Source organism: Megalobrama amblycephala, linkage group LG15 (genome assembly GCF_018812025.1).
Source record: "Megalobrama amblycephala isolate DHTTF-2021 linkage group LG15, ASM1881202v1, whole genome shotgun sequence".
NCBI classification, from domain to species: Eukaryota; Metazoa; Chordata; class Actinopteri; order Cypriniformes; family Xenocyprididae; genus Megalobrama; species Megalobrama amblycephala.
The window spans coordinates 26,117,170-26,132,594 of NC_063058.1; the positions used below are offsets into that span (position 1 = coordinate 26,117,170).

At 43.6% G+C, this 15,425-nt stretch overlaps 1 long non-coding RNA gene across 1 annotated transcript; it reads right to left on the reverse strand.

The window, feature by feature from the left end:
• Positions 1-11,911: 11,911 nt before the first annotated feature.
• On the reverse strand, positions 11,912-12,390 carry LOC125247822. Its single transcript, XR_007180185.1, has 3 exons — positions 12,314-12,390; positions 12,024-12,125; positions 11,912-11,946 (listed from the first exon to the last, which is right to left on the reverse strand). It is a non-coding gene; the product is annotated as an uncharacterized LOC125247822 (long non-coding RNA).
• Between the last annotated feature and the right edge of the window lie 3,035 nt (positions 12,391-15,425).

The following is a 15,425-nucleotide window of genomic DNA, read 5'->3' on the forward strand; positions in this document are numbered from 1 at the left end:
CAACTCTTTGTTCATTTGAGCTAATTTTACTTCCTAGGGTGTTTTCCCTACATGGCGTAGGACAGTTTGTGTGTATTAGGCCACCAAGATCCAATCAAAATGTAGCAAACCTTTGTCCGCTGTTACGGACAGAGAGGGGCCCGGCCATAAACTGGGCCCTAGAATGTGCTGTTCACTACAAAACTATGGGATATATATCACTCTATAACTTAAGTGGATAAAATTATGTTCATTGTGTGTTATAAATAATCATACTCTTATTTATAACCTGTCACAGACACGTCAGGTTCCAACATCCACCAATCACAGCGCACACCGTCTCCAGAGTACTGATCACCGCCACCTGCACCTCATCACCTCACTCATCAACAGCACTATATAGAGCACACACACACAGCACTCCATGTCCGGTCTCGTTCGCATATACTTCCTGTAATGCTTACCTCAAGGACTCCTCTTCGTATACTCACCTGTCTCCAGCGTGTCTCCTTCCCTCTGTGTGCCTCGTCTCCTGTGTGGGTGTGCTCCAGCCAGCTCCAAGTACCTCCAGCGATCTCCAAGCTCCAGCGTATATCAACCTGCAACGAACAGGACAGTAACTATTCCCTGCATTATCATCTGAACATCATCTGCATCCATTCTACTCACCTGTTTGATATCCATTGCTCTACTGTGGTCAATAAACTACCCATACCTGTTTACATCTGTGTCTGCCTCCTGTGTACCGTAACATAACCACAGACAGTTAAGTATTATTACTGTTATGAATATTCATTAGATGATGCAACATTATACGTTTTTATAAGGCATTATGTGTGCATTATGATCAATTAATCCCCTTATGATGCATTATGAATGCAGGCTTCATCTGGTGTTATAATGCATCATACTCTTAAAAGTTATAACCGCAAATATCCAAGTATTATATCATTGTGTTACTATTATTATGATTATTTATAAGATGATGCAGCATATTATAAGGTTGTTCATAAGGCATTATGCATGTATTTTAATGCATTAAGAATATCATTATAATGCATTATAAACACAGGCTTCATAGAAAGTGTTACTGAAAATGTATTTGGGTGATTCTCACATCAGTGTGTTGATATGAGAGCTATAGATGTCATACAGTAGGTGGACAACCAAAATGGGTATTACCGCCGCGCATACCGCCGCCGCAGGGCTGTTGCGTTAACTGAAATTCAGTCGCGTGTAAAAAACTACCGGCAGGTGGCGCAAAGGGACGGATTGGAAAGTGACTGTAATAATAAAATGTTGGTTTGTAAACGATGAAAGGACGAAGTAAAACAACAATAACATTATTATATAACATTTTAACATCCTTAAAAACCATTAGAAAATTTTAAGTGAGAGTTAATTTCAAAACGTGGGATAGTCTTTGGCTACAGTCTATGCATCAAAAATTAAAAGAAAGACCTTTACACAAAGCGGACATGCTATTGTCATTAAACAGTCATTACTAGGCATATATATATATATATATATATATATATATATATATATATATATATATATATAAGGAGCAAACACACATGATTATAAATGTAATATTTTCATTCTGGTCTGCTCTTAGAAAAAAAAAATGTAATGTTAGTGATTTTGATATCGCAGACTAAAATACCGGCAGGAATAAATATTTTGGCTAATTTACTCATTAAAACCAAAGGTGTTCATCAGTGATTGTACATCAAGAGCAAGGACACGTTGTGTGCATTTTGTTTTGTGCTTTTACCAGAACGAAACGCTCGATTGTCTGTGTGAAAACTGTGCGTGTGCACGAGCGCCAAGAGAACTGATAACAGCAGCAATGAGCACTGGCCATGATTTCAGAAACAACACACTCCAGCGGATAGATCCCCTCTTATTTAACACAGACCTATATCTTATCGAATTGAGATATTTCTTTCTTTTTAGGTACAATTATTCGCTGAGTTTAAGTTCACTTTTGAGCAGATTCTCGCAGAGAGACAGCTGAAAGCGCACCCAATTTTTCATTTTATTTTATTTTATTTTTCAAAAGTACAAGGTTTTGTTGTTATTTTGAGCGTACATAAATAAAAGTAGACCATTTGTAGTCTTGCAGTAATCTGTAGGCTATCGCCCAAAATGACGGAAGGCCTATTTTAAGGTGTTTCAGCTGTCATGAGGAGAAAATCCATCAGAACGCGCCGGCGCTTTCGTCGGCCAGAGGGATAAAAATGTAGCCAATTTAGTTTCATATTTATATTTAAATATTGGGCTATTGCCTTTTTTTTTTTAAATTTCACCTATGTTAATTATGAAAAGTGAATAGCATGACAGATGCGCAATGTTGGGAGACAAATGCAGCGGGTCAGACATAAGTTTGACCACTTCATTAAGTTTTGTTTTATAGCAAGTCTTTCTTTAAAGTGAATTTCGTTTTGTATAAATTGTATCTTAATTTCAATCAATGTTTCATCAACCAATTGCCTATATTTAATAATTAGGAAGAAAACCAAGAAAGTCGGGTGTGGAATGGATTGAAGTGCGTAACAAACGAACTCATGTTTCCGCGGCCTTTAAGGCTGAATCAATATATGTCTTTCTGTTTTAATTAAATTAAATCTAATTTTATTTATTACTTTATTACATGTCTTTATTACTTAAATAATTGATAAGATGTTTTTGGTCGAACAATATATTTTAGCTGGTCTAGTTAGACACAAATTTGCGTAGTGGCTTATTGTGCAAACTTTTTTTTCCTACCACACGTCAAACTCATAACATTTCTTGCAGATTAAAATAAAATAAAAAAACACGACGCTCCGACTTTTAAAAAATCCCTCCTCGCTCCAGTCAAAACTGCGCACATACTCTGCTCGGCAGCAGCAGACGCTGGCAAACGCGTGGGGGAGGGTTGATCCCATTCGGAACTTCTGCAAATCCCCATAACACAAATAAATAAAGAAACTTACTGCAAATACTCATAACAGAATCTAACAATTGTGTATTTCGTCAGCTTATTTCATATGATCAGATCAGGATGTTAAAATTAACAAAAAGCACCGATTGCAAAAAGGTCTGTCACGCGCATAGCTTAGGCTAATATTTTGAGTCTCCCGCCCTCTGGATTAATGGCTTTGGTGACAAACATTTTAAACAAAGCGCCCTTCCCCCTATCTCAAACTTGTCAACGAGCCATAATGTTACATATCTTGGTCAATTCTTTCGAGCTGCTTTACAGCTTAACCACAGTTTGCAACATCAGCAGTTATTGAAATAAACTGAATCAACACAGATCTGCTGATATAAATAAATAGGCCTAAATAAATAGGCAAAAAATAGGCAAAAACCAAGATTGGGTTTGTACGGTTCATTTGAACTATAATTTAATAATTTATGTTATGATGTTATAGAGGTACAATGTACAGATGCCTATATGTTTTGCATAAAGTAAGAATATTTAATAAAGAATCTTAAACTTCCAATGTTAAACATGTTCTTGTCATTTTGCTCTAACTGCAGTCAAAATACAAATAGGCCTATAAAATATTTGTATGCATTGTGTAGCCCATTGTGAAGAGTCAGATTAGGTGCAAACTATAGCAGAAACTTTTTATCTTAATAGCCTAGCACTTGTTGAATAACAAAATGTTGATTATTGGGATATCAACGTTTTTTTTGTTCGTAATTGTGTAGCTTATGGCATGACATTTCTTTTTGTAATGTTTATGAGCGTGTTAATGGATAGAAACTGCACAATTGCAGTTTATCAGATTGTTACATAGCTATAATTGCATGATAGTTGAAACATTAACACATTAAAATCGTCTGATAATCATACAGTAGTTAACATGAACCCTTTGTAAGCGATGTATTACCATTACATCATGGGCGTACGGGACACCCCCGCACCACCAAAGCCTTTGCTTTTTTTAGAACTAAACTAAATTGACTAAAGATAAAAATAAAGCATCCAACTGAAGCCCAAAAATGCAAGCAGAATACCATAGAAAATAGTGCTAAATTACCACAAAAGGGGGAAAAAATCACTGTTTCCATCGCCGTTTGTAAGGTAGCCAAGACAACAGCAAGCTTTGATGCGCTGTGCTACTGTGTTACTGTTAGCGGTCGTGTGCCGAGACAAATAAATATGTTCGGTCTTTGTTGAGATATTATTATTATTATTATTATTATTATTATTATTATATATTGCCCAAACGTAATTAATCGAAATTACTGAAAATTTGCGGCCGAAACAGCAATGTACGCGCTTGTCTAGAAGGGAACCTTATATAGCCTAGCCTATACGCAAATTTGTGTCTAACTTAGAATTTAGACCACCTAAAATATATTGTTAGACCAAAACATCTTATCAATTAATTAAGTAGCAAAGGCATATATTTAAGAAATTTAATAAAAACAGAAAGACGTCTATTGCTTCAGCCTTATTCAAAGGCCGCGGAAACATGAGTTCGTTTGTTACGCACTTCAATCCATTCCACACCCGACGTTCATGGTTTTCTTCCTAATTATTAATAATTGGTTGATGAAACATTGATTGAAATTAAGATACAATTTCTACAAAACGAAATTCGTTTTAAAGAAAGACTTACTATAAAACAAAACTTAATGAAGTGGTCGAACACATGTCTAACCCGCTGCATTTGTCTCCCAACATTGCGCATCCGTCATGCTATTCACTTTTCATAATCAACATTGGTGACATATTAAAAAAAATTATATTAGGCTATAGCCCAATATTTAAATATAAATATGAAACTAAATTGGCTACATTTTTATCCCTCTGGCCGACGAATGCACTGGCGCGTTCTGATGGATTTTCTCCTCATGACAGCTGAAACAACTTAAAATAGGCCTTCCGTCATTTTTGGCGATAGCCTACAGATTAGTGCAAGACTACAAATGGTCTACTTTTATTTGTGTACGCTCACAATAACAACAAAACCTTGTACTTTTGAAAAATAAAATAAAATAAAATAAAACAAAATAAAATAAAATAAAATAAAATAAAATAAAAAACAGGGTGCGAGAATCTGAAACGTCTCAAAAGTGAACTTAAACTCAGCGAATAATTGTACCTAAAAAGAAAGAAATATCGTACTCGGTTACTAACGTAACCTCGGTTCCCTGAGATATGGAACGAGTACTGCGTATGGGGGAAAAGTCTCCCTTTTTCCCCGCCACTGAAGCCTTTTCAATAACGCAGTGTAACTGCACCGTCATTGGTTCACTCATAGACAAGTTGTTGAACCAATGGCGGCGCGGCTCAGCTGCGTGGCCTATGAGAAGAGAGCGCGCGCACATTCCCGCCAAAAGGGGCGGGGAAATGTGCTATATAAGCGGGCGAGTCGCCATAGGCCATCAGGCCATATCGACTGAAGCGACGACCTAAGCCGCAGCCTTGTGGCATGGCAAGTAACGCAGTACTCGTTCCATATCTCAGGGAACCGAGGTTACGTTAGTAACCGAGTACGTTCCCTTTCGATATTTCACTCGTACTGCGTATGGGGGAACGAATTCAACCGCGCCGTGCCACGGCTGGGGAACGACTGAACTTGAGCAGGCACCAGAAGGGGCCGAGGACAAGTGAAGGCCGAAGCCGTCGTACCCTGTTACACTACGGAGGAGAGAACTCGTGATGTGCAAAAAGCGGAATATTAAGGGACCGCAATTTTACACTGAAAGGACCTGAGCATGCAAGGTCGGAACGTCCAACTGGTAGAATCTGACGAAAGTGGACGGCGAGGACCAGCCGGCCGCCTCACAGATGTCTTTGATAGAGATTCCACAGGACCAGGCCCATGAAGAAGCCATGCCTCTAGTGGAATGGGCTCTAACTCCAATGGGGCATGTAGCGCCTGCAGAGGAGTAGGAAAGGGCTATGGCGTCAACGATCCATTGTGATAGACGCTGTTTCGAGACCGGAGACCCTTTGGTGCGGCCACCAAAACAAACGAATAGCTGATCAGATTGCCGGAAGGGCTGTGATCGCTCGATGTAGATGCGCAAAGCCCTAACGGGGCATAGTGATTCTAGCCCGGCTCGTCCGATGAGCGGGGGAGCGCAGAGAGTGAGATCACTTGTGCTCTAAACGGCGTAGAGAGCACCTTGGGAACGTAGCCAACCCTTGGTTTGAGCACGACCGTGGAGTCGTTAGGCCCAAATTCAAGGCATGCAGGGCTCACAGAGAGTGCCTGCAGATCGCCAACGCGTTTAACCGATGCTAAAGCAAGTAGCAGAGCGGTTTTAAACGTTAAGGGCTTGAGGCCTGCTAGACTTAATGGCTCAAAAGGAGGACCTTTAAGAGCCCTGAGGACCAAAGAGAGGTCCCAGGGGGGAACGGTGAGGGGACGAGGAGGATGCAATCGCCTAGAACCCCTCAGAAACTTAATAATCAAGTCGTTCCGCCCTACAGATTGTCCAGCAATGGGCGAGTGAAACGCCGCAATGGCTGCTACGTAAACCTTGAGCGTGGAAGGGGCTCGCCCCGAGTCCAGTCGCTCTTGGAGGAAGGTTAGTAAGGAAGATACTCCGCATTCCTCCGGGTCTATGCTGCGTGTAGAGCACCAGCTAGCAAAGACTGACCACTTCTGGGCGTAGAGGCGTCTCGTGGACGGAGCTCTTGCCTGTGAAATGGTATCTAGCACATTCCTGGGGAGGTTAGATGGCTCCCGTCGAGGATCCACAGATGTAGAGCCCAAAGCTCTGGCTGTGGGTGCCAGATTGTTCTGTTCGCCTGAGAGAGGAGATCCTGTCTCAGGGGAATTGGCCATGGGGCTTTTGTGGAAAGCCGAAACAGCTCCGAGGTCCAAATCTGGCTCCTCCAGAGTGGGGCCACCAACAGAACTTTGTGTCTGTTCTCTCTGATCTGTCTGACGACCTGAGGGATCAGGGCGATCGGAGGAAAGGCGTAAAGAAGGGTATTGGGCCAGATGTGGGCCAATGCGTCGTCCTTCTTGGAGAAATAAGTTGGGCAATGAGAGTTGTCTTCTGAGGCAAAGAGGTCCACCTCTGCTTTCCCGAAGAACTCCCATATGGTTTGAACAGTCTGGGGGTGGAGCATCCACCCGTCCGAGGGGATGTTGTTCCGAGACAGCATGTCTGCTCCCAGATTGCTTTTCCCAGGTATATGAGTCGCTTTGAGTGAGCGAACACTTGGGGAAGCCCATTCCAGAAGGCGTTTCGCCAGAACGCATAAGCGGCTGGACGAAAGACCCCCCTGACGATTTATATATGAGACCACTGTCATACTGTCCGATTGGACTAGGACGTGGCGATCCGTCAGACGAGAATGGAAGGCTTGGAAGGCTCGTATCACTGCCAACAATTCGAGGCAGTTGATGTGAAGGTGGCTTTCCTCGTGTGTCCACGAGCCGAAAGCCGGGCTGCCTTCGCACAGGGCACCCCAACCTGAGTTGGATGCGTCTGTCGAGAGAACCGTCCTTCGTGTTACTGCCTGTAGGGGTACTCCTAGAGTGAACCAAGTAGGGTTCATCCATGGTTTCAGAGCCATCAAACAGGCCTGATTGACCTTGAGGCGAAGGCGCCCGTGACGCCAAGCGTAAGGAGGGACCCGGGTTTTCAGCCAGAACTGCAGGGGCCGCATGCGAAGCAGGCCGAGCTGGAGCACTGGGGAGGCAGAAGCCATGAGCCCTAGCAACCTCTGGAAGAGCTTCAGAGGGAGGTAGGCCTTGTTCTTGACGGAAGCCGCGAGCTGCTGAATAGCCAGAGCGCGCTCTGGTGAGACTACGGCCGTCATGCGGACCGAGTTGAACACTGCACCCAGGAACGAAATTCGTTGAGTGGGGAGTAGTGAGCTCTTGGCTAGGTTGACCCTAAGACCCAGGCACTGTAAGTGGCTGAGGAGCACGGATCTGTGGTGTTCTAGTTCCGAACGCGAGCTGGCCAGGATGAGCCAGTCGTCGAGGTAATTCAAAACTTGTATTCCCATCTGTCTCAGAGGGGAAAGAGCCGCATTCATGCACATCGTGAAAGTGCGGGGGGCCAGGGAGAGCCCGAAGGGAAGGACCGTGTACTGATAAGCCACACCCTCGAATGCGAATCTCAAGAATCGCCTGTGATGGGGGCTATCTGGATGTGAAAGTAAGCGTCTTTCAGATCCAGCGAGCAAAACCAATCCTCGTGGCAAATCTGCGCGAGGATTTGTTTCAGCGTCAGGACTTTGAACTTTCGCTTCATAAGGGAAAGGTTCAACAACCTGAGGTCCAAAATGGGTCTGAGACCGCCGTCTTTCTTGGGTACCAGAAAGTAGCGGCTGTAAAAGCCAGACTCGCTCTCTGGAAAAGGGACTGTTTCTATAGCCCCTTTTCTGAGGAGAGTTACGACCTCGGCTCGGAGGACGTGAACGTCGTCCGCTTGTACCACGGTCTGGATGACCCCTCCAAATCGCGGAGGTCTTCTGGTGAACTGGAGCGAGTAACCCTGGATTACGACTTTTAGAATCCATCTTGACACCCCGAGGATGGCTTTCCAAGCCTCGGCCCGTGTGGCAAGAGGGAGGATTACGTCGGGTGACGGCCCGAGAGAGGGCGGGCCGGACACCGGGAGTGATGGAAGAGGAAATTTGCTCTTTTGTGAAATGTTTAAAAATAGGGTCGCCATTAAAACGGCGGATGGGGAGGGCGCAATACTTGTGGGCCCTGTGGCAGCAGGCTGTGTTATTCCCGCACCCGGAGATGAACGAGGCGGAGGGGAATTTGCACGAAGGAGCTTCTGGGGTGGTCCGGCCGTGGCGGGACATGCCCCAGTCCTCTTCCTTAACAGATCAGGATGACTTTGGAGTCGCCGGGTCCAGCGCAATCCTGGGCCGGGGTCCCTGGCGTCTCGGGAAGGGTGGGCGCTTAGAAGGGCGCGAGCGCTGGCGGTGCTCCTTGGGAAGCGGAGGGAGCGGTCTTCGTCTGCTGAGCCGGCGCAGACCTGGGGCGGCTAGAAGCAGACGCAGAGCTCGAGCGCTTGGGTAGGAAGTGTCTCATGGCCTGAGACGACTTCTGTGCAGCCGTGAAGCGCTCCGTGAAACCCTCCACTGCCGGCCCAAAGAGTCCTGACGGGGAGACGGGAGCATCCAAGAAGGCCGTCTTGTCCTGATCCTTTATCTCCGTCAGGTTCAGCCACAGGTGGCGCTCCAGCACAACGAGACTGGCCATGGATCTGCCAATGGCCTGGGCCGTGGCTTTCGTGGCCCGCAGGGCTAAATCTGTGGCGCTGCGGAGGTCCCAAAAAGCAGGTGCATCAGTGCCGGACTTGTCCAATGAGCGGAGGAGTTTGGCCTGGAATACTTGGAAGATGGCCATGGAGTGTAGTGCTGAAGCGGCTTGGCCCGCTGAGGCGTAGGCCCTTCCTGCCAGGGCGGAGGTCGTCCTGCAGGGCTTGGACGGGAGGGCTCTCTTCGTCTTCCATCCCACAGCCGCGGGAGGACAGAGGTGAGCGGCCACTGCTTCATCCAAGGGCGGCAGATGCTCGTAGCCCTTTTCTTCCGAGCCGTCCACAGAGGTGAGGGCTGAGCGGTGTGAAGTATGCAGGCGGGCAGAGTAAGGGGCGCGCCACGACTTCGTTAGCTCCTCGTGGACTTCTGGGAAGAAGGGAGCGGAGCGCTGGCGAGGGGCCTGACGACGACCTGGGAGGAACCACTCATCCAGGCGGCTCCTAGATGGCTCCTCTGGGGGGGCCCAATCGAGGTCGAGGTCTTCGACGGCCTTGGACAGGACACGGAAGAGCTCGGCGTCCATGCCCGTACCGTGGTCGATGGGCTCCAAGGAAGGCAGGGGGGCGGGGTCGTCCGACTCGCCAACCCAGGCTTCTGGCTCAGAGGCTGCCATGGACACAGAGTCGAAGAGGGGCTCTTCGTCGGATCCGCCAAATGAGACGAGGTCGCTCGCATCTGCTGAGGGACGCTGGTCAGGGCGGGAGAACAAGACGGGGGATTGCTCTCTGCTGGGAGAGGGTGAGGCACGCGGGTGCTGAGCCGACGTGGGCTCGCCCATCTCCATGCGCTGAACCGCTCTGCCCCGCGGTCTCTTCCTCGCAGGAGAGGGGGACGGGAGGGCGCGAGCGGCGGGGTCTTCCTGTTTGAAGAAGGCGGCCCGTGAACGCAGAGACGCGAGACTCATGGATTCGCAGTGCGAGCATGAGCCGCCAACGAGCGCGTTATCCGCGTGAGACTTGCCCAGGCATCCGATGCACTCGTTGTGCCCGTCTTCTTCGTGCAGAGGGGCTCTGCACATACCACAAGAGTGGTGTGGCATTTAGAAATGCCGTGCGCCGTGAAAACGGCGATTGGGAGGCTCTAACGGCGAGGGCCGGTGCTCAAAGCGGTGAAAACCGCTGGAAAAATGCTCGAAAGCGGTTACTGTAACCGCGGAGAGGACGCAGAGAGGGCGCGCCGGATGGCGGCAGGAGACCCGCTGAGAAGCGGCCGGTCACAGGAAGCGGGAGGCGGCGGCTCTTCGACAGCGCGAAGGCGGCAGTCGGCGAGGGCGCGGGCGCTGCAAGGATCCGGCGAGTCGGCTAGGTCCGCTGCAGGGCCTTTTCAACGGCGGCGAAGCGTCTTCTCAGGCGGCGAGCTTCTTTCCTGGCGAGCAGGCTTCGGCGAGGATCAGCGAAGAGAAGTTCAGTCATCGCTGAAGGAGAAAGGACTGATGGCCTATGGCGACTCGCCCACTTATATAGCACATTTCCCCGCCCCTTTTGGCGGGAATGTGCGCGCGCTCTCTTCTCATAGGCCGCGCAGCTGAGCCGCGCCGCCATTGGTTCAACAACTTGTCTATGAGTGAACCAATGACGGTGCAGTTACACTGCGTTATTGAAAAGGCTTCAGTGGCGGGGAAAAAGGGAGACTTTTCCCCCATACGCAGTACGAGTGAAATATCGAAAGGGAACTCAATTCGATAATAAATTCGTAGGTCTGTGTTAAATAAGAGGCGATCTATCCGCTGGAATGTGTTGTTTCTGAATTTTATATTTGATATTTGATATTTTAAGGAATAGAATACACTCCTGCATTTTTATGACGTTTTATTAATTCGTCCATTCATTTTAGTTTCAATGATTTAGCTAAATCGTGCCTTAATAATGGGAGCGAAATTATTCAGTGACTCACGTTTTACTAAAATAAAGGATATAATTCATGAAACACGAAACAATTTCTTAATCAGTGTCCAAACAGATAGGCTATATTTTTCCTAAGTAGTTATCTGTCAAATAAAGGACAGGTAACAAATAACAAAGTATGTGCGTGTCAAAAATCCATGCTGTTTTATTAAAGGAGTTTAAAATATAAATAAAAAATGTATTTGTGATAAATATAGGCCTAATATGTGAGAAAATTAACATTTTGCATAAAGATAAATGTGCTTTGATGCATTGGTTGGATAACGTGGTTAAAACGCCACTCAGCGGTCAAAAACTGCAAATGCACTTTGCGATGCGGCGGCGGCGGCGGACGCGCGGCGGTAGAAACACCGTTTTGGATGGCCATCTACTGTATCAATTATTTTTAATCACTATTATAAATCTGTAGTAGAATTTGATGTCAGAGTTTCAGTTTCTGAATATTGTGTTCAGGGGCAAAATGAAGAAAAAGATTTCAGAGGAAACTGACTTTATTCATTTATAAAAATATATATAAATATAAAGTCTCTGCTGTAATGCTGCATGTCTCTCTCACCTTATTATCACACTGTTTAGTTTGAATGTGATCATGAGAAATTCCTTGTTGATCTGATCTGAGAGAGTGAACAGTGTGTCATTGTTCTCTACAGGTTGAGTAATTGTGGTGTCACAGATGAAGGTTGTGCTGCTCTGGATTCAGCTCTGAGATCAAACCCCTCACACCTGAGAAAACTGGATCTGTCTGACAATAATCTAGGAGACTCAGGAGTGAAGCTGCTTTCTGCTGTACTGGAGAATCCTCACTGTAAACTGGAGGAACTGTGGTAAGATCATCTGTATCATAAAGACTCGAAGTGAATAAGGATTAATATGTAGATAGTGCATACAAAATATCCTTTGGCGTAAACCCCATCCGGCGGTTCAGTGACAGATTCCTGCTTGATCCGTCAGATCCTGCCGGCAGTAGAAGGAAGGAGTGAGGAGTCTACCTGAAAAAAAGAACATTTAGATCTAAATATATTATTATCCTGCAAAACAAACTAAAACTAACAGTTAAATAAACCAAACAATCTACAAACCAGACAACAGACACAGGTTACAGTGAAGAGGGCTTTTTAAATCACAAATGTTTAATGTAAATCAATTTATCTTGTAATGCTTGAGCAAACGGACCAACCTTTCAAAAGTGTGATCATTGCCTCAAAATGTGTATCTGCAGCTGAAAAGAGGGAAGTTTTGTGTGGTTCACCTGAATATTTTTTACATGAATAATGTGACCAAAATAAATCATTATAACAAAATATTTTGATTTCTATAAAATTCTTGAAAAAAATAAATAATGCTATCAGACAAATTGATCTTTAATTAATTAATTTATTTATTGATTGAAGAATCACACCATCGCATACAAATGGGAACAATTACACTTAATGGCAACCAGTGTGAAATAACTTCCTTCTGTCAGTACTGAAAATCTGTACTTAAATACAAGTACTGTTACATTGCTGAATACTCAATTACAAGTAAAATTACTGGTGTCAAAAAGTACTGAAGTAAAAGTACAAAGTCTCTTCTCAAAAACTACTCAGAGTACTAGTTACTGGTTACTTTTTAGCTGGTGATATTTAATGAATTACTGTACTAATATATATTCAATCAAATCATAGATCTGTGTAGAAAATAGTAAAGTTTTACCTTTTTGAATAAGTGGTCACGATACTGGAGTTTCTAACTTGAATACGATATCTTGAAAAATATCAATATTCAGTATCATTTTCATGATTATTATGACCAAAATAATTCACAACAACAATATGTCTATAGAAATCTTGAAAAAAAACCAAAAAAAACAAACAAACAAAAAAAAATAATAATAATAATGCTATCAGACAAATTGATTCCCCAGTCGAGCCAGTGGTTCAAATTTTTACTTGCCCCGCCAAAATTTTCACTTGCCCCACAACAAAAACTTAATAAAGTAAAAGAAAAGAAAATGGGCCTATAAAATAAGCATAGTTATTGCTTTTGTTGTTTTTGATACATTTATCCTTAATAAATAGGGTTATGACACCAAAAGCTACTAGATTAACTCAATTGAAGTTTATAACCGTTTCCAATCCATTAGGAAAATTACCTTTATATATATATATATATATATATATACATAAACTTTCGCAGTTGAGTTTTAGTCAGCTGACCCTTCCCTGGGTCATGTACATCACTATTCTGATCTGTGAAAACTTTCACAGTTCAGTATGGGTCAGCTGGGATGGGTCAGCTAACCAAAACTGACCTGTGAAAGTTTTCACAGATCAAAATAGTGATATTAGTGACCTTATATATATATATATATATATATGTGACCCGTCACGGAATCCAGGGACACAAGTCGGCAGCACAACTCTCGAGCAAAATGAGAAAGAAGCATTTTTTTTCAAAATTGGTGATTTTCGTTTTTTTGCAGAATCTGTTAGTTGAGATCATGAAGAAGCCTTTCCGTGTTTGAGATAGCAGTATTGGTATATTTAAAAGCGTACATTTTGAGGTCGAAATCGGCTTGTTTTTCAGAGATTCTAGCACGCAGTAGGGGCGTGTCATTGTCTGTGTGTATTTCCATACTGGGAAGCGTGGCTACTTATTATGCAGCGCTCTGGCCGGCTCTAGCTGATGCTTATGAACAAGCGCTCACTGATTCTGAAGACGATCTGAGCGACGATGAAAGCGGCATAATAAGACATTACCTCTCTGGAGTCGGGTAACGCGCCGGCGCGTTTTGCAGGTTTTTTTTCACATTGCAGCAAAACAGACTTAAAATACTCCATCATATTTTGTCATAGAGACATAAGTAATATATATCAATTGAAACTATAGAATGTCTTCTTTTATTTGTGTACACTCAGAGTAAAAACAAAATGTTGTGCTTTTTGAAAAATAAAGAAAACTAACATGATGCGTGATCTCTCATCTCCCTCTGAACGAAGTCCAATCTGATAGTTCTCAGAAAATGAACTGTAACTTAGTGAATACTAATCATAAAAAAATTATACTTATGTCTGAAAAAACGTTGAAATGTCAAGTTTTAAAATGTGTAAGTCAAATCGAAAACAAACCTTCTGTGTTTATGTAATCTGTATGAAAAGAGAGCCATGTCAGAAGTCCGTGATTCAGCTCATTATCCGCTAATGCGGCCACGCCCACGGAGCCAGCGCTATTCAGACGCAAATTCAGTCAATACATGCATTCATCGCCTCAATCGTGTATTTATTGTCTTGAAAAGTGTTTTGAATAGCCATAGTTAGCGATCTCTGGCCTCTGTTAGTCCAGTTATTTCCTGGATTGCCTATTCTTCTTTAACAGGCTTCTCAGGTGAGAACATTTCATTTCATGATTAGTGACCAAAATGATCACGGTTATCACAGAATCCTGTTCAAAAAGTCAATTCACCAAGTTTTATGTGGAAAACCAGCAAATAAAAAATAAAATTAGCATCAATATGTACTTTTTCTTTACATAAACATTAAAATAATAACATTAAAAATGATGGGCAGATTTTAAAGGAGTGTCTTGCAACATGTTATCTACAATGCACAAGTTCAAATAGAGTTTTGACAAAAAAGTCACATATTTCAGCCTCTAAATCATTTTTATAAAAGTAAAAAAAAATAAATTACTGACATTTACAATGCACATTAACCTTTATTATTAATAGTATGCGGTCCATGCAGCTTTACAGGGGGTATGGCTTATCTAAATGAGATGTAAATGAGCCCTATTGTCACTCCAGCAGGTGAGAACAGGTGAGAACTGCACAAACTTTAAAGGGGTTTTTCTCCCTCTTGAGCTTTCTTGATTGCCTACCTTCAAATGGCCACAACTTCTCCAAATATTATCAGATTTCCATGTGTCACACATCGTTGGAAAGCTTGGAGACTGCACTTTCAGAATCTGTGAATAACTCAAAATGCCCCAAAACCGACTTGTGTCCCTACTTTCCGTGACTGGTCACATATATATATATATATATATATATATATATATATATATATATACAGCAAACGTAAGACCATATTATACAATAAAATTGGGGGGCAGAGCAAAGAGAAACACGGCCATTGATAAAATGCTATTGTGAAAGTTTTCACAAATCGAGCTCGACCTAAAACAATGTTCTTTTATTCCAGCAGTCTGCGTGTTTATTAGTAATAGACGTTAAACATGAAGACCGCCTTTCTTTCACATTCCTTACTGGCGGACTTACCAAGGGGTTTACGGACAAGAGCTTTGCTGTG